Raw genomic sequence first — 14,208 nt, 5'->3', positions numbered from 1 at the left:
AAGGATTAGGCTGTCTTGCTACACACTTGCTACTATTTTTTACTTGTCACTTGTTACTCATTATCCTGCTACAAAATTATCTATTACTCTTACTTACCTTGTTAAAACTACTTATCATTTCCTTCTGCTCCTTGTTTGGTTCGACACTCTTACTTATCGAAAGGACTACGATTGATCCCCTATACTTGTGGGTCATCAGTCGGGACGTTGGGGGCAACGAATAAAATAAGAAGAGTGAGGTGGGTGGGCGGGTGATAGGATGGCTAGACTCGGATACAAACGAACGAGGCAGGTGGAGAAAACGTCTGCTTTGTATCCGCCTCGGACCCAAATGTGACCCAAATTTGGTCCCAAAATGGGTCCTACTGAACACAAATTGGATGCAAAATGAAAAAGGGTTGCTGCATCGGGCACTCTTTTTTCCGCACAGACCCAAACGGACATGGTTGGACGAAATGGGCTGCCCCATTGCAGTTGCTCTTAAGGGCATCAACCGCACGCATCCATCCCAACCGTGCAGTTCAAACATTCTTTTGTCATTCAACACGGTTCTATATTGGTCCATTGGACGATTCGGGCATATTGTTTTTGTAAATTTAAATCATACTAGGGGGACTTTGTGCTAGTCTGTACTACTGCCTCGTAGGACTCCGGTACCCGTGGACAACTGAAATTCTCCTTCCGGTTCCATTCTCTTTCACTCTCAACCTGTTCCCACTTACTTTGCATTCGATCCCTTCTCTTTGGACATTGCCGACGGACATCTCTGGTCACCACCTAGGCATTTTCAAACATCCTCACGTCCCACCTACATGCGTGCCCGCCTAATAGAACACCGTCATCCATCATGGATCCATTTGCAACCGGGTACTCTCCGCCCCCTATCGACACCGTCCATGGCACATACTTGCCCAACAAGTGTTCGGTCAAATCTCATTAAGCTTGTTTTCAAACTTCATGTCATTTTTAGAGTAAGAATGGAGGTGGGCTACTCGGTGAAGGAGGATGAGTTACCCGTGAATTTCATAGGTAGGAGCAGAAGCGGGGTGTCTTGGCAGCGCGTGCGTCGTTGTATTTGCATGCGAAAGCACATTGCATCCTACTAGGGAAAACCTTATGGTAGCGCTGGGATTTTGCCTACCAGTAGCACGGGTGTTAGCTCTATTGCTAAGGCACTACAAATAATATTTTGGAGTAGCACATTTTATAGGCAGAGCTACTACTAATTCTAGTAGCAGTAGCGCTTGTTTAACACACTACTACTAAGTAGCAGCAACGCCTATTTCTATCCAGCGCCACTACTATGTATTTGTATATTTTTATTTGTACACCATTATACAGGTTTTTATGTGACACCAAAGAAGAGGTACCGAATGAAACATCGATTAGATTATAGTTGATGGATCCAATTAACCAAGTTCGATTAGTACGACGATATGATGTTGGGACGACACACGAGTGACGAATGATAGGCACACTTGTGTGTCGTCCAAACAACATATCATCCTACTAAAGCAACTTGATTAATTGGATCCATCAACAATAATCTAATGCATGTGATTTTACACCCATCGATATAACAACTCATCATCCTATTATCATAACTCATCATCATAACTCATCATCTTGCATTCACAAGTTACCAACAATAACTAATTATTAACATACAAGTTAAATAACTCATCATCATTCTACTCCTCTCTGATTATCATAACTCAACGCCCAATGATATAACAATTCATCATTATCACAACTCATCATCCTAGAACCTACTACTCTCTCCTACATAAAATGGCAGAAAAAGGTGAACTCATGCATCTCCCCATTGAAGAATAGAGATCAACCTATCTCCAACTTGTGGGTTACGCAAATCCTTATAGTCTCCGCCAAGTTGTTTCTAGCGTTCTTTTATTGTATTGCTCCATCCTTCGATTTTCATGGTTTCCTCCCGTTGTGATATCATGTATCTACCAGGGTAACTCAATGACATTGGCCATAAACAAACCATATGAAAATCACCTTTGGTAAACATCACCTTAGGCATAGTCTACGGCGGGAGAACCTGTTGAAGAACATAATTAATAATAAGATAGTTAGCAAACTAGTTTTTGTTAATAAGAATGTATGCACAAAATGGACTACTGACACAATAGTAAAAATAATCTCACAAAGATGTCTAATGTGAGGATAAAATGGTTCCACTCATACACTAGTGGCGCATATCGAGTATAATTGTCACCAATCATGTAATTGTTCTTAAAATTATCAACACCATGAATATATGAGATCAGAGGATTTTTCTCCAACCAAGTAAGCTTGAAGCCATAATTGCAGTAGGTCCGATCTACTATCTTTTGTGTATTTATTGGAGAAGAGAAATAATCTAACAATTGAAATTAAACACGTTTAGTCGGGATGCGTACGAAATATTATTCAATAAACAAGATAAATTACCTAACAAAGTTGTTGACAAATTCATACAGAGGTAGAACTGGAATCAAGTGATCCACATGCACCCAAATTTTGATATTATTTTCACGATCATCATGATGACCAAGATCAAAGGTTATTTGCATGTCCTCCTGAAACCCGGAGGCCTTGCAAAATGCTTTCCAAGCGGAATAACCAAAATATGTGTGATCTATTGCATTTTTTAGCTTAACATCAAAAGTGAAAAGGTCCGTCTTTAGGTGAGCTCTCTTAGTCTCCATACTCTCCCTATATTGGAATGGAACTTGTCCAAGACATGGAATCTTGCATGACAGGGAATGCACTAGTCGAATTGGAACAAATAAAATGACAGGTTAATTAGAGCAAAAAAGCACACATCATACTTCACTACAAATAAAATACATGTCGTCTTTACCTACCGTAATAATTTCAAAGTCCTCATTTAGCTTGACGCTGAAGGATGTATCATTGTCTAGGTGAGGACAACAGTCGCATATACCCCTCTCTTCGATGCAGTAATCGCACTCAGGGATCCTCTCATCGTGAGACATTTCCAGTGTTCATGATTCAAAAATTAAAAATCAACGACAATTATACAAGGAAGTATTCATGGTTTGTCGAGGCTTCCTTGAAAAACTCTCATATCTCATGGTGTATGTGGTACACATTCCCTCACACTCATAAGGTGGTGTATGTGGTGGACACTCCCTCACACTAATATTTTGACCGTGGGTGATGGTCGCACTGATACGTCTCCAATTATCTATAAATTTTTATTGTTCCATGTTATTATATTATCAATCTTGGATGTTTTATATACATTTACTAGCAACTTGATATATTTTTTTGGGATTAACCTATTAAATTAGTACCCAGTGCCAGTTGTTGTTGTTTTTGTACTTTGGAGGATATCAATACCAAACAAAGTCCAAATTTGATGTCTACTACACAACCTTCTTCTTGAAGACTCGTGTTGGGCCTCCAAGCGCAGAGTTTTGTAGGATAGTAGAAAATCTCCCTCAAGTGGATAACCTAAGGTTTATCAATCCGTGGGAGGCCTAGGATGAAGATGGTATCTCTCAAGCAACCCTGCAATCAAATAACAAAGAGTCTCTTGTGTCCCCAACACACCCAATACAATGGTAAATTGTATAGGTGCACTAGTTCGGCGAAGTGATGGTGATACAAGTGTAATATGGATGGTAGATATAGGTTTTTGTAATCTGAAAATATAAAAACAGCAAGGTAACAAATAGTAAACAGCGAGCAAAACGTTGTATAAATGCTTGGTAACAAGGCCTAGGGTCCATACTTTCACAAGTGCAAGTTCTCTCAACAATACTAACATAATTGAATCATATATAAATCCCTTACGTGCAACAAAGAGTTCACTCCAAAGTCACAAATAGCGAAGAACAAACGAAGAAATTAACGTAGGGTACGAAACCACCTCAAAGTTATCTTTTCTGATCAATCTTATGAGATATCTCTATAAGTGTCACGAACAGCCCTAGAGTTCGTACTAAAATAACACCTTAAGATACACATCAACCAAAACACTAATGTCACCTAGATACTCCAGTGTCACCACAAGTACCCATGGGCATGATTATACGATATGCATCACATAATTGCAGATTCATCATGCTCAATCCAACACAAAGAACTTCAAAGAGTGCTCCAAAGTTTCTACCAGAAAGTCAAGACGAAAACATGTGCCAACCCCTATGCATAGATTCCCAAGGTCACAGAACCCGCAAGTTGATCACCAAAGGTACATCAAGTGGATCAATAGGACATCCCATTGTCACCATAGATATCCCATCACAAGACATACATCAAGTGTTCTCAAATCCTTAAAGACTCCAAATGATAAGAAAACTTCAAAGGGAAAACTCAATTCATCACAAGAATATAGAGAGGGGAAAACTCCATATGATTCATCTATATTAATAAAGCTCGCGATACATCTGTTAGGGAACGTTGCATGGGAAACAGAAAATTTCCTACGCACGCGAAGACCTATCATGGTGATGATCATCTATGAAAGGGATATCAGATCTACATATCCTTGTAGATCGCTAAGCGAGAAGCGTTAAGAAATGCGGTTGATGTAGTGGAACGTCTTAGCGATCCAAATCGCCACGGTCCAACGATCCGTCCCGATCTAGCATCGAACGGACGACACCTACGCGTTCAGCACACGTCGAGCTCGATGACGATCTCCACCTTCTTAATGCAGAGAGAGACGGGGAAGTAGATGATTTCTCCGACAGCGTGATGGCGCGCCGATGATGGTGGTGATCTATTCCTGCAAGGCTTTGCCTAAGCACCGCGGAAATCCGAGATGGAGGAGGAACTACAAACTAGAGAAGAGGATTGCACGTGGCTGAAATTGTATCTCAAAAACCCTAAAACCTCTAGTATATATAGGAGAAGGGAGGAGGCAGTCTTTTCCACCAAGGGAAACCCCTTGGCGTCGGCCGAACAAAAGGAGGGAGGAGTCCTCCTCCAACCCTACTATTCGGACTCCTTCCTAGATTGTCCACCTCTTTTGGATTTTCGACCTTTTTGCACATGGGATTTCTTTGGTTGACTAGACAGCCCACTAAGAGCTATTGCGCCACCATCAAGTCCATGTGGCCCTCTTGGGGAGTGGTGGTCCTACCTGGTGGGCCCCCGGTACCCATTCGTCACTCCCGGTACACTGCCGGCAATGCCCGAAATTCTTCTGAAATCCAAAAATCAAGTTCCTATATATCAATCTTCGTTTCCGGACCATTCTGGAACTCCTCGTGATGTCCGGGATCTCTCCGGACCCCGAACAAAACCTCGGTCACCAGCACCTATAACTCAACTATACCGAAACGCCACCGAACCTTAAATGTGCACACCCTACGGGTTCGAGAACTATGCATACATGACCTGAGATACTCCCTGGTCAATATCCAATAGCAGGACCTGGATGTCCATATTGGATCCTACATATTCTACGAAGATCTTATCAGATGAACCTCTATGTCAAGGATTCATATAATCTCGTATACCATTCCATTTGTCCTTCGGTATGTTACTTGCCCGACATTCGATCGTCGGTATCTCCATACCTATTTAAATCTCGTTACCGGTAAGTCTCTTTACTCGTTCCGTAATACAAGATCCCGTGACTAACTCTTTAGTCACATTGCTAGCAAGGCTTATATGTGATGTTGTATTACCGAGTGGGCCCCGAGATACCTCTCCGTCACACGGAGTGACAAATCCCAGTCTTCATACATGCTAACTCAACGGACACCTTCGAAGATTCCTATAGAGTACCTTTATAGTCACCCAGTAAAGTTGCGACATTTGATACTGTTGAGCAACGTTGCATGGGAAACAAAAAAATTCCTACGCACACGAAGACCTATCGTGGTGATGTCCATCTACGACAGGAGATTTGGATCTACGTACTGATATGTCCATTTTGCATCATGCTTCCATGTTGATATTTATTGCTTTATGGGCTGTTATATTACTTTGTGGTACCATATTTATGCCTTTTCTCTCTTATATTTCAAGGTTTATTTGAAGAGGGAGAATTTAGGCAGCTGGAATTCTGAACTGGAAAAGGAGCAAATCTTAGTCCACTATTCTGCAAATGCCCGAAAAAGTTACGTGGAATTTTTTGGGATTATATAAAAAATATTGGGCGAAAGATGTACCAGAGGGGGCCACCAGGGCGCCACAAGCCCTGCCACCGCCACCCCCTCGTGGCGGAGGGCAATCTTGTGGGCTCCCTATCGGCCCACTAGCCCCCCTCTTTTTCTATATGAAGGGTTTCGTTCTAGAAAAAATCAATCGGAAGCTTTTTTGTGGTTTCCCCGCCGCCACGAGGCGGAACTTGAGCAGATCCAATCTAGAGCTCCGGCAGGATGATCCTGCCGGGGAAATTTCCCTCCCGGAGGGGGAAATCGTTGCCATCGTCATCACCAACACTCCTCTCGTCGGAGGGGAGGCATCTTCATCAACATCATCATCAACACCATCTCCTCTCCAATCCCTAGTTCATCTCTTGTAACCAATCTTCGTCTCGCGACTCCGATTTGTACTTGTAAGGTTGCTAGTAGTGTTGATTACTCTTTGTAGTTGATGCTAGTTGGATTACTTGGTGGAAGAGTTTATGTTAAGATCCTTGATGCTATTCATTACACCTCTGATCAAGATTATGAATATGCTTTGTGAGCAGTTACTTTTGTTCCTGAGGACATGGGATAAGTCATGCTGATAATAGTCATGTGAACTTGATATTCGTTCGGTATTTTGATATGTTGTATGTTGTCTTTTCCTCTAGTGGTGTTATGTGAACGTCGACTACATAAGACTTCACCATATTTGGGCCTAGAGGAAGGCATTGGGGAGTAGTAAGTAGATGATGGGTTGCTGGAGTGATAGAAGCTTAAACCCTAGTCTATGCGTTGCTTCGTAAGGGGCTGATTTGGATCCACTAGTTTAATGCTATGGTTAGACGTTGTCTTAATTCTTCTTTCGTAGTTGCGGATGCTTGCGAGAGGGGTTAATCATAAGTGGGATGCTTGTCCCAGTAAGGGCAGTACCCAAGCGCCGGTCCACCCACATATCAAACTATCAAAGTAACGAACGTGAATCATATGAACATGATGAAACTGGCATGACAGAAATTCCCGTGTGTCCTCGGGAGCATTTTTCCTCCTATAAGACTTTGTTCAGGCTTGTCCCTTGATGCAAAGGGTATCGGGCCACTTGGTGCACCATTACTACATGTGTTACTTGTTACTTTTTGCTTGCTACGTTTCACCTCACTACACCATCACTTGTTACCGCTACTTTCAGTGATTGCAGTTATTACCTTGCTGAAAACCTTTTATCAGAGCCTTCTGCTCCTCGTTGGGTTCGACACTCTTACTTATCGAAAGGACTATGATTGATCCCCTATACTTGTGGGTCATCAAGACTCTTTTCTTGCGCCGTTGTCGGGGAGTGAACCGCCTCTGGTAAGTGGAAATTGGTAAGGAAACATTTATATATTGTGCTGAAATTTTATTGTCACTTGTCACTATGGAAACTGTTCCTTTGAGGAGTTTGTTCGGGGTATCGTCACCACGAACGGAAGCGCAGGGAGTTGTTCCTCGACCTGAGGTACCTACTGAAAATATCTTTTATGAAATTCCTTGGGTATGCTTGAGAAACTATTGGCTAATCCTTTCACACGAGATGGATCTTCACATCCAGACTTGCATCTGATCTATGTAGATGAAGTTTGTGGTTTATTTAAGCTTGCAGGTTTGCCCGAGGATGAGGTAAAGAAGAAAGTCTTTCCTTTATCTTTGAAGGATAAGCCGTTGACATGGCATAGGCTATGTGATGATACTGGATCATGGGACTACAATGGGTTTAAATTGGAATTTCATCAAAAGTTCTATCCTATGCATTTAGTACATCGTGATCGGAACTTTATTTATAACTTTTGGCCTCGTGACATGGAAAGCATAGCTCAAGCTTGGGGGAGGCTTAAATCAATGCTATATTCATGCCCCAATCATGAGCTCTCAAGAGAAATCATCACTCAAAACTTTTATGCTCGACTTTCTCATGAAGATCGTACCATGCTTGCACTTCTTGTACCGGTTCTTTTATGATGAAGGATATTGACCACAAGTGAAATTTATTGGGAAGAATCAAATCCAACTCTGAAGATTGGGAGCTGGAGGAAGGTAAGGAGTCAGGTATGAATTTCCAGTTTGATCGCGTTAAATCTTTTGTTGAGACAAACACTTTTAGAGATTTTAGTGCTAAGTATGGACTTGACTCTGAGATAGTAGCTTATCTTTGTGAATCTTTTGTTGCTCATGTTGATCTTCCCAAAGAGAAGTGGTTTAACTATCATACTCCTATAGAAAGAAACATAGCCAAAACCAATCTAGTTGAGGAGAAAGTCATTGCTTTTAGTGATCCTGTTGTTCCTTGTGCTTACACTCAGAAACCACCATACCCTGCTAGGATAAAGGATTATTCTAAAGCTCCAACTGTGATACGTAGGGGTTACATTAGACCACTTGCACCCCCTGAGGAGATTAGAGTTGAACCTAGTGTTGCTATTATCAAAGATCTCTTAACCGAAGACGTAGATGGGCATGTTATCAAATTCTGTGAGGACTCCGCTAGAATTGCTAAACCTCACGCAAAAGACAAATACGGACCTGTAGTTGGCCTACCCGTTGTTTCTGTCAAGATAGGAGATCACTGTTACCATGGTTTATGTGATATGGGAGCTAGTGTTAGTGCAATACCCCGTTCCCTATATGATGAAATCAAAGATGATGTTGCACCTGCTGAGTTAGAACCCATTGATGTCACTATTACGCTAGCTAATAGAGACACTATGTGCCCTCTGGGAATTGTGAGAGATGTAGAAGTCCTGTGTGCTAAGACGAAGTATCCTACTAATTTCCTCGTCCTTGATACTGCACAAGATAACTTTTGTCCCATTATATTTGGTAGACCCTTTCTCAACACTGTCAATGCTCACATTGATTGCATTAAGCAGACTGTCACAGTTAGTTTCGAGGGTGTGTCTCATGAATTTAACTTCTCCAAGTTTGGAAGACAACCCCATGAAATAGAGTCGTCTAGAAGGGATGAAATAATTGCTCTTGCCTCTATTGCCGTACCTCCTATGGATCTTTTAGAGCAATACCTGCTTGAGCATGAAAATGATATGCATATGGAGGAGAGAGATGAGATAGATAAAATTGTCTTAGAACAATATCCTATTCTTAAGAATAATCTGCCTGTTGAACTGCTTGTGGATCCTCCCCCACCAAAGGGTGATCCTGTGTTCGAGCTTAAACAGTTGCATGATACTCTTATGTATGCCTATCTTGATGAGAAGGAGATATATCCTGTTATTATTAGTGCTCTCCTCTTAGAGCATGAAGATAAGAAGTTACTTAAAACTCTGAGGAAGCACCGTGCTGCTATCGGATATACTCTTGATGATCTTAAGGGTATTAGTCCCACTTTATGTGACCACAAGATGAAAACCGATCCTAATTCTAAACCAGTTGCTGATCATCAAAGGAGATTAAATCCAAAGATGAAAGAGGTCATTAGAAAATAAATATTAAAGCTTTTGGAAGCAGGAATCATTTATCCTGTTGCTCATAGTGATTGGGTAAGTCCAATACATTGCGTACCTAAGAAGGGAGGTATCACCGTCGTTCCTAATGATAAGGATGAACTAATCCCACAAAGGATTATTACTGGCTATAGGATGGTGATAGACTTTCGGAAACTGAACAAGGCAACCAGGAAAGATCATTATCCTTTGTCATTTATCGACCAAATGCTAGAAAGGCTATCCAAACACACACACTTTGGCTTTCTAGAAGGTTATTAAGGTTTCTCGCAAATACCTGTTGCACAATCTGATCAGCAGAAAACCACTTTCACCTGCCCCTTCGGTACCTTTTCTTATAGACGTATGCCTTTTGGCTTATGCAATGCACCTGCCTCCTTTCAAAGATGTATGATGGCTATATTCTCTGACTTTTGTGAAAAGATTGTCGAGGTTTTCATGGATGACTTATCCGTTTATGGGTCTTCCTTTGATGATTGCCTCAGCAACCTTGATCGAGTATTACAGAGATCCGAAGATACCAACCTCGTCTTGAATTGGGAGAAGTGCCACTTTATGGTTAACGAAGGTATCGTCTTAGGACACAAAATTTCTGAAAGAGGCATTGAAGTTGATAAAGCTAAGGTTGATGCAATTGAGAAAATGCCTTGCCCCACAGATATCAGAGGTATTTGAAGTTTCCTAGGTCATGCTGGTTTCTATAGAAGGTTCATTAAAGACTTCTCTAAGATTTTGAGGCCTCTTACCAACCTCTTGCAGAAGGATGTTCCTTTTGTTTTTTCATGAGGATTGTGAGGAAACTTTCGAAATACTTAAGAAGGCTTTGATAACCGCACCTATTGTTCAACCACCTGACTGGAACTTGCCCTTTGAAATCATGTGCGATGCTAGTGATTATGCTGTTGGTGCTGTTCTAGGACAAAGAGTTGACCAGAAGTTGAATGTTATTCACTATGCTAGTAAAACTCTAGAGAGTGCCCAAAGAAACTATGCCACTATGGAGAAGGAATTTTTAGCAGTCGTGTTTGCATGTGAAAAGTTCAGATCTTATATAGTTGACTCCAAAGTCACTATTCACTCTGATCATGCTGCTATTAAGTACCTTATGGAGAAGAAGGACGCTAAGCCTAGGCTGATCAGATGGGTTCTCCTGCTACAGGAATTTGATTTACACGTCGTTGACCGAAAGGGTGCTGATAACCCTGTAGCAGATAACTAGTCTAGGCTAGAGAATGTCCTTGATGACCCACGACCTATTGATGACAACTTTCCTGATGAGCAATTAAATGTCATCCGCACTTCACAGAGTGCACATTGGTATGCTGATTACGCAAACTATATCGTAGCCAAATACATACCACCCAGTTTCACCTATCAGCAAAAGAAGAAATTCTTCTTTGATTTGAGACACTACTTTTGGGATGATCCTCACCTTTATAAGGAAGGAGTAGATGGTGTTATTAGACGTTATGTTCCTGAACATGAACAGGGACAGATCTTGCAGAAGTGTCATTCCGAAGCCTACGGAGGACACCACGCTGGAGATAGAACTGCCCATAAGGTATTGCAATCAGGTTTCTATTGGCCCACTCTCTTCAAGGATGCCCGTAAGTTTGTCTTGTCTTGTGACGAATGCCAAAGAATTGGGAATATCAGTAAGCGTCAGGAAATGGCTATGAACTATTCACTTGTCATTGAACCATTTGTTGTCCGGGGCTTTGATTATATGGGACCCTTCCCGAGTTCCAATGGGTACACTCAAATCTTAGTTGCTGTGGATTACGTTACTAAGTGGGTAGAAGTTATCCCCACTAAAAATGTTGATCACCACACCTGTCGTGGTGTTGTCACGGCAGATGTCCTCGTGAAAGGACTTAATACTGGAGCCATCGCACCTTGGTGGCGACTCAAAGGGGTTAAGCGGGAGAGACACGACGATTTACCCAGGTTCGGCCCCTCGAGAGGAGGTAATAGCCTACGTCCTGCTTTTGTGTGTATTGATGTGGATTCGATTACAAGGGGGGCGTAATTCGCCAAGCCTAGCACTCGATGATTTCTAACCTACCCTCTGTCCCCCGGGACTCACCTTTATATACAGGTCGATTCCCTAGGGTTTACAAGCCTTCCTACAACTCGTGACCCCTGTGGTCTCTAAGTCGCCATCTTCCGAAGCCTGGAGACCTTCCAAGAGCTATAACCGTCATATGACCTTGATTCGGCCAAAACGAGGCCCAACTAAATGTTTGGGTGAATCGCCCAATGGATAACCCAGCCCAACTAGGGCGGGTCATCCACACGTAATATCCCCAACATTAGGCCCCAAATTGACTTGAACTTTTCTTCTTCATGCCAATACCTCTGCTCCATTGAAGGCGATTCATCCCTCATTTTTCTTCATATGTCAGAAATTGTACACCCGCCATTGGGCACTGAAATTTTTTTATGTCGCCAAACCATTACTGATTAGCCTCTTCTTATTCCTCGATTTTCGGGAAGACAGTCACAACCCCAACGGATCTTTAGCGCATTGTTATCCCGAAATCTTCGGAACGCATTTATAGCGAATCTTTTTATCCCCCGGCGGTTCCCGCTCACGGCGCCTCGATTCCAGCACCTGCTTTGATAAATAGGCCAGGGGGGACAGAACTGGCGCTTCCCACCTACCAGTCCCGTCACCTTCCTCCCCACCTGCACAGCGAGAAAACCTCATCGCCCCCGAGGAATCTGCCGCCGACCGTGCTTTCGGCCTTCACGCGAGGAGCTTCGGTGCCGCCCGTAGGCTTTCGCCGTCGTCCAGTCTCGTGCCGCAACCAACACATCCGCCGCCATCGTCGTCGACCGTATCGCCGTCGACCATCTCGCCATTCACCACGAATTCTGCCGCCGCCGAAGACCTCTTCGCTTGACGGGACGCCCGTGGTTCTTCAACAAACTCCATCACCGTCGGCTCCTTTTACCCGAAAGCATCAGGTTAGGCCTCCGCCCATTTTAGGAGTAGATTCAATCTCAACTTGAAACTCCTGCCATTGCCATGTTCTTGAAGTTCCTTGCGTACAGGCGCCGCCTATTCTGAACCGATCAGCATGAATGTCGATAGGATAACTAATGTTTCGAATACCTTTACTTATCCGCCTTCACTTGTGAATCTTTGAAAATAATGTTTTCACCAAGCGAAGGGCGTCATCTGATAATAAACTGCTGCGTCGAGTCATTTTTCTTAGGTTTTCTCGTCTGCCTGGTAGATCCATTCATTACTTACTGTTTGCAAAAAGTTGTTTATAGTCTTCATACCCTGGTACTTCGAACGAACGCCTTTACCATCTTTAGAACGTAGCCCTTGTGAATAGACACACTCCGTAAGTCGCCATAGTGACCCAACTCGGCCCTTTGATCTGGCGGGTCAAACCCTTCCTTAATCAAAGTACTCGGCGAGTTAAATGAACTGATTTCATCCCATACAGTAGATGTTCAAGGCATGTAATTTCATACTTTACTTATTTGTAGCATGGGCGCCGTCTTCAAAAGTGACTGGCTTCCTACCAAGGTCGATGACACCATATTAGCCGATTATGTGAAAACGGGCAGCTTGGATCCTCAGGATGTTATTGGCTGGCGCACCGGGTTCGGAGAAGATCTCCCTAACCCCAAAGAAGGGGAAATAGTCGTTTTTGTTGAACACTTGGAGCGAGGTTTTAAGCCACCCGGATAAAAGTTTCTTAGGGACGCCATGACTTTCATGAACGTCCGCCTCCAGGATTTGGGACCCAATTCCATAAGTAACTTGTGCCAATTCCAAGTTTTCTGTCAGGCTTATCTACGGATTGAGCCCTCTGTTCCTTTATTCTGGCATTTTTTCCATCTGAATCGCCAAACGGAATTCCACAACGGCCCCAGCTTGGAACTCGGCGGCGTCAATGTCCAACGCCGCAGGGATAGCCCGTTCCCCTCACTCGCCATGCCTAGCCATCCCAAAGGTTGGGGCGAGTCTTGGTTTTACTGTCAAGAAACGTCTCTTGCCGGCGAAAACAAGCTTCTGGGCTACAGGCCAACTCGCCTTCCGACCAACTTCAAGCTTCCAGACAAGCTCACCGAGGAGGAAGAATCGGAATTCATCCCGATACTGTCTGAATTAAGATCCTTGACGAACAACGACCTTACTAGGGTCGACCTAATCCGCTATTGGGTCGAATGGCGTATCCTCCCTCTGAGCCGCCGGGACGCTCTGATGTGTGAATTTGATGGCACCCTGGATCATCCTCAATGTTATTTCCATACGGCTTTAACAGAAAAGGATATTGTTACCATTATCAAAAAGCTGACTGGCGAGCCTGCGGGAAAATGCGGCCAAATCGGCCTCAAGCCTTTCTGCAAAATTAACCCGGAGCCCAAGGTGAACAAACCTAACCTGCCTTTGGTTTTTACTCTTTATGCTTCATTTTTATTGTGGTTTCGTAACATATGCCATTTCAGAAAGGCGATAAGTTCTGGTCCAGGAAGCCCAAAAGGCCAGCCATGAAAAATGTTAGGCCTCCCTCAAAGAAAACCAAGGGTAAGGGCAAATCTGCTGCGGCTGAGCCATCCGAAGTCGATGAATCTCAAGT

Source organism: Hordeum vulgare, chromosome 1H (genome assembly GCF_904849725.1).
Source record: "Hordeum vulgare subsp. vulgare chromosome 1H, MorexV3_pseudomolecules_assembly, whole genome shotgun sequence".
Classification (NCBI taxonomy): domain Eukaryota; kingdom Viridiplantae; phylum Streptophyta; class Magnoliopsida; order Poales; family Poaceae; genus Hordeum; species Hordeum vulgare.
This window is presented reverse-complemented; position numbering follows the sequence as displayed.